The following is a 6,682-nucleotide window of genomic DNA, read 5'->3' on the forward strand; positions in this document are numbered from 1 at the left end:
ACCATGGGCATTTGGGCCACTTCCTCATGCAACTTACTTGTGCCTTCCGGTCCTGCTCGGACCCGATCTCGAATATACCACTTTCATTTAATGATGGAGTGCTGCTGTGCATGTCCAACTTTATGGTTCTGTGAGTCAGACAATACCCAGTTCATGATGGGCAGCTCAGGCCTCATGGTGACTTTGTGTCCCATGGTTAAGCGTTCAGTCTCTACTAAGGCCCAGTAGCAAGCCAAAAGTTGTTTCTCAAAAGGAGAGTAGTTATCTGCAGAGGATGGCAGAGCCTTGCTCCAAAATCCTAAGGGTCTGCGCTGTGATTCACCAATAGGGGCCTGCCAAAGACTCCAAACAGCATCTGTATCTGCCACTGCCACTTCAAGCAGCATTGGATCAGCTGGATCATATGGTCCAAGTGGCAGAGCGGCTTGCACAGCAGCCTGAACCTGTTGCAGAGCCTTCTCTTGTTCTGGTCCCCACTCAAAACTAGCAGCTTTTCGAGTCACTTGATAAATAGGCCGGAGTAGCACACCCAAATGAGGAATATGTTGCCTTCAAAATCCAAAGAGGCCCACCAGATGTTGTGCCTCCTTTTTAGTTGTCGGAGGGGCCAGATGCAATAATCCTTCACTTTAGAAGGAATATCTCAACATGCCCCACACCACTGGACCTGTATAATTTTCACTGAGGTGGAAGGCACCTGAATTTTTGTCAGGTTAATTTCCCACCCTCTAGCACGCAAATGTCTTACCAATAAGTGTAGAGTCATTGATACGTCTTCCTTACTAGGTCCATTCAGCATAATGGCATCAATGTAATGGACCAGTATGATGTCTTGTGGAAGACTATCAAAGTCCCTACGGACTAAATTATGGCATAGTGCTGGAAAGTTGATATACCCCTCATGTAGGAAAGTGAAGGTGTACTGCTGGCCTTGCCAGCTGAAGGCAAACTGCTTCTGGCGATTGTTCAAAACCAGAATTGAGAAAAAGGCATTGGCCAGGTCAATAGCTACATACCAGGTACCAGGAGATGTATTAATTTGCTCAAGCAATGAAACCACATCTGGAACAGCAGCTACAATTGGAGTCATCACCTGGTTAAGTTTATGATAATCCACTATCATTCTCCAAGATCCATCCATTTTTTGCACAGGCCAAATAGGCGAGTTGAATGGGGATGTGGTGGGAATTACCACCCCTGCATCCTTCAAGTCCTTGATGGTGGCAGTAATCTCTGCAGTCCCTCCAGGAATGCAGTATTGCTTTTGGCTTATTATTTTCCTAAGTAGGGGCAGTTCTAATGGCTTCCACTTGGCCTTTCCTACCATAATAGCCCTTACTCCATATGTCAGGGATCTAATGTTTGGGTTCTGCCAGTTGCTGAGTATGTCTGTTTCAATTATGCATTCTGGAACTGGGAAAATCACTATAGGATGTGTTCAGGGACCCACTGGACCCACTGTGAAATGAACATAAGCTAAGACTCCACTAATAACCTGACCTCCATATGCCCCCACTCTGACTGGTAGGCTACAGTTACGTTTTGGGTCTCCTGGAATTAGTGTCAGTTCAGAGCCAGTGTCCAGTAATCCTGGAAAAGTCTGATTATTTCCTTTTCCCCAATGAACAGTCATTCTCGTAAAAGGCCATAGATCCCTTTGGAGAAGGCTGGGAGAAAGATCAACAGTATAAATTTTTGGCAGTGCAGTGGGGTCCTTCCTCAAGGGGACCCAGCCTCCCCTTCATTCAAGGGGTATGGGCCTGTAAACTGGCTCAAGTCTGGGAACTGATTGTGAGGCCATGACTATTCTGGTGATTCAAACTAGATTGCCATTCAGTTGACATAGAATTCCTCTGCTTGTACAGATCAAGTAAATATTTAGCAGATTTCCCATCTATTTCACTCCTAGGGGCATCCACCATGACTAACTGGCCAACGCCATAAGTCCATATAAGTATTATTGTTCTGATTACTGCTTTGACTCTGTTGTCCATTACAGTAACCACACCCACCCTGTCTTTGTCGATTAATTGTCACCACATGGCCCTTACCCCCACTGGGCTCCAATCATCCCTATTGTAGTTAGATGTCTTAATTCAGTTAGGGCAGTTCCCACTGTCAAGTCTGACTTACATAAAATAGTAATCACAGCAGTCTTCAAGGATGCTGGGGCTCCCTTCACAAATTTGTTCCTCACTGTTATAATAAAAGGTATGTCTTCTGAGTACTCCATGTGTGGGTCTGTGGGTCTAACCTGACAAATCCACTCTAGCATGCCAATTTCCCTAAGCCTTTGGATACTGTCATGGATTGAATTGTGTCCCCGAAAAATATGTGTCAACTTGGTTGGGCCATGATTTCCAGCATTGTGTGATTGTCCTCCATTTTTTGGTTGTAATTTTATGTTAAAGAGGATTAGGGTGGGATTGTAACACCCTTACTAAGGTCACATCCCTGATCCATTGTAAAGGGAGTTTCCCTGGGGTGTGGCCTGCACCACCTTTTACCTTACTAGAGATAAAAGGAAAGGGAAGCAAGCAGAGAATTGGGGACCTCGTACCACCAAGAAAGCAGTGCCAGAAGCAGAGCGCATCCTTTGGACCTGGAGTCCCTGTGCAGAGAAGCTCCTAGTCCAGCGGAAGATTGATGAGAAGGCCAACAGAGAAAGAAAGTCTTCCCCTGGAGCTGACGCCCTGAATTTGGAATTTTAGCCTACTTTACTGTGAGGAAATAAACGTCTCTTTGTTAAAGCCATCCACTTTTGGTATTTCTGTTATAGCAGCACTACATAACTAAGACAGAATTCTTCTTCTACAGTGTACCAAGGCAGGTCTGGTACTTCAGCTTGATTTAGTGTAGGCCACCATGTAATCCATGCTTCAGCAACCCAACCAAATAAACTATTAGATCCTTTCGTAACTTCTCAAGCTGAAACATTGAATGAAGAATCTGTGCTTAGTAGGCCTATATGAATAAACTCAGACTGATCCATCTTTATGTTCCTTGTGCCATTATCCCACACCCTTAATAGCCATTCCTACACATATTCCCCAGGTTTCTGTTTGTATATATCAGAAAAATCAAGCAGTTCTTTTGGAGTGTAGTGTACCTCCTCCTGGGTCACACTTTGTACTTCACCTCTTGGAGCTCTCTAGGACTTAAGTGTAGTTATAGGTCTAGTAGCAAAAATGGCTGATGGGGATGGGTCCTGAGAACATTCAGCAATGTCTTGTAAGGCATCTGCTTCAGGCCAGGCCCTAGGCAACATCCCAGGCACCATCCCAGGTGATATCTCAGACAAAAACTCTTCAGGCACAGCTGGGTTAATCTCATCAGATGGGGTGGAAGAGATAATGGTTTTCCTGGGGAAGGTGGCTTAGCATACAAAGATGGAGTAATCTCTTCTGTTGGGAGGGATGGTTCTTATGGCAGGAGTCACTCAACGGAATTTAGGGGTTCAGTGTCCCCAGTTTCTTGATTATCTGCCCATATGTCCCCATCTCAAGTGTCAGAATCTCATTTCTTCTGAATCAATGCCCTCACTTTAACTTCAGACACTATTTGAGGTTGGGAATTCAATTGACGTTTTAATTCAGCCACTCTTATGATAAGACTCTGGGTTTGGTTTTTGGCAATATTAGCTCTGTTACTACAAGAAATAAGGCTTTCTTTCAGGGTACAATTGGCAAGTTTCAGGTCTTTTATGTGGAACTTGAACTGTGACTCTGAATCCTTGAGCTCATTTCTTTCTTTCACCACTTTGTCTAGCGAAAGCAAGACCAAACAACCAGCTTCCTTATACTTCTCATTCTGATAAAATTGTAGAAAAGTGTCAAATATGCAACCACCCAGAGCCCCACCTATCACCATTCTCTGCTCTATTGGTGGTGATATTTTGTGTATTTCTACTGCCACCTCATGCCATGGATTAGCAGTGCCCTCTTTACTACTGGGAGCAGAGGCATTAGCATCTTTAAGGCTAGCCAGACTTGAGAACCAATTTAGAAAACTCAGTCTTACGGTTTTCTTTCTCCAGAACTACTCTGGAGCCCTGGGTGGTGCAGTGGTTAAGACCTTGCCTGCTAACCAAAAGGTCGGCAGTTTGAATTCACCAGACACTCCTTGGAAACCCTATGGGGCAGTTCTAGTCTGTCCCATAGGGTCACTGTGAGTCAGAATCAACTCGACAGCATCGGGTTTGGTTTTTTGTTTTGTTTTGTTTTTTGGAGAACCACTCTTGGTACCAAATGTCTTAGGCTGGGTTCTCTAGAGAAGCAAAACCAGTGAAGTGTATATATATAAATATATAGAGATATTTAATTCAAGGAAATGGCTCTTTCAGTTGTGGAGGTGGACAAGTCCCAAATCCATGGGTCAGGGGTCAGAGTGGAGGCTTCTCCTGACTCACATGGTTGCAGGGGCTGACAAACCCAAGATCAGCAGGTCAGATGGCAGGCTGCTGGCTCATGGGCTGCAGAAGCTGACAAATCTCAAGATGGGGAGGTAAGATGGCAGGCTGCTGGATCACAGGGCTGTGGAAGCTGAAGAATCCCAAAATTGGCAAGTCAGACAGGAGGCTCTGGGCTCAAGTCTCAAGAACCAGAGTTCAGATGATGATGAGCCAGATGCAGGATCCAGAGCAAAAGCCAGTGATCTTTGCCAGAACGTCCATATATATTAGACGCAGGCCACACTCCCGAGGAAACTCCCCTTACAACTGATTGGCTGATTACATCAGATCACATCATGGAGGTGATTGCATTATTTTACTTATGGAAGAGCAATCATTCCAATGTTTACCAAACCACTGAGAATCATAACCTAATCAAGTTGACACATAACGTTAACCATCTGTCTTAGTCATCTAGTGCTGCTATAACAGAAATACCACAAATGGATGGCTTTTAACAAAGAGAAATTATTCTCTCACAGTCTAGTAGGCTACAAGTCCAAATTCAAGGCATCAGCTCCAGGGGAAAGCTTTCTCTCTCTGTCGGCTCTGGAGGAAGGTCCTTGTGGTGCATCAGTTCCCTCGGTCTGGGAGCATCTCAGAGCAGGAACCTCAGGTCCAAAGGACGCATTCTGCTCCCGGCACTGCTTTCTTGGTGGTATGAGGTCCCCAGTTCTCTGCTTGCTTCCCTTTCATCTCTTGTACAATAAAAGGTGGTGCGGGCCACACCCTAGGAAAACTCCCTTTACACTGAATCAGGGATGTGACTTTAGTAAGGGTGTTATATAAACTCACCCTAATCCTCTTTAACATAAAATTATAATCACAAAATGGGGACAACCACACAATTCTGGGAATCATGGCCCAGCCAAATTGATACACACATTTTTTTTGGGGGGGACATAATTCAATCCATGACACCATCATAAAGTTTTTGCATGATAACCTGAATATCTCTTTATTAATTTGCTAAGTTAAAATCTTTCACAATGCTAGGTGTTTTCTTCCTTGGAGCAGCTGGTGGGTTCAAATTGTCGACCTTTTGGTTAGCAGCCAAGTGCTTAATCATTGTGCCACCAGGGTTCCTGTAACTAGCCATCAGGGAAATGCAAATCAAAACAACAATGAAATATCACCTCATCCCCTTTAGAATGGCAATGATCAAAAAACAGAAAACAATAAGCATTGGCGATGTTGTGAAAAAACAAGAACCCTCATCCATTGCTTGTGGGAATGTAAAATGATATAGCCAGTGTGGAAAACAGTTTGGCAGTTCTTCAAAAGTTGAAAATAGAACTACCATATGACCCAGCAATCGCAATCTTAGGTATATGTTTGTTGTAGCACTTTTTACAATAGCCAAAAGGTGAAATTGAAATGTGCTTCAACATATGAATGGATAAACAAATTGTGGCATATATATACAATGGAGTATTATGTAGCCCTGAAGAGAAATGAAGTTCTGATGCATGCCACAACATGGACAAATCTTGAAAACATTATGGTGAGGGCAATAAATCAGTGGCAAAAGGACAAATACTGTATGATCTCACTTATATGAAATAGGCAAATATAGAGAAACCAAAGATTATTAGTGGTTACCAGGGGTGGAAGGGAGGGAGAAAGGAGGAGCTTTTGTTTGGGAGGAAGTGAGTTTATGTTAATGGTGGTGGAATATTTTGGAAAAAGATACCTATAAATGTGGCACAACATGAAAAATGTAATCAATATCATTTAATTGTAGATGTGGAAGTTGTGCTGGCAAATGTTTTGGTGTGTATTTTCACCACAATTTTTTAAAAAAGTTTATTGATTAGTAACCCAATTAGTAGAGTGATATCTCATTATTTTCACAGGTTTCTGCCACACTCAGGAGCCTGGGTGGCACAAAAGTTTACAATCAGGTGCTAATCTAAAGGATGGCTGTTCAAACCCAACAAGTGGCTCCACAGAAAAAAGGCCTGGTAATCTGCTTCCAGAAAGACTACAGCCACTAAAACCCTATGGAGCACTTCTGCTCTGTAACATATGGGGTCTCCATGAGTTGGGGGGCTGACTTGACAGCAGCTAATGACAACTGCCCACATCAAGGGGGGGGTATTATACATGGCATGCCCACCAAATGGGCAGTAATCTCAGAGACCATCTTAGAATTCTGCCAACTCCACTGATGTAACCCAAAAGTTCCCTGGGTGGCACAAAACGTTAAGTGCTCAACTACTAACCGAAAGG

This window comes from Trichechus manatus, unplaced genomic scaffold (assembly GCF_000243295.1).
Source record: "Trichechus manatus latirostris isolate Lorelei unplaced genomic scaffold, TriManLat1.0 scaffold00079, whole genome shotgun sequence".
NCBI lineage: Eukaryota > Metazoa > Chordata > Mammalia > Sirenia > Trichechidae > Trichechus > Trichechus manatus.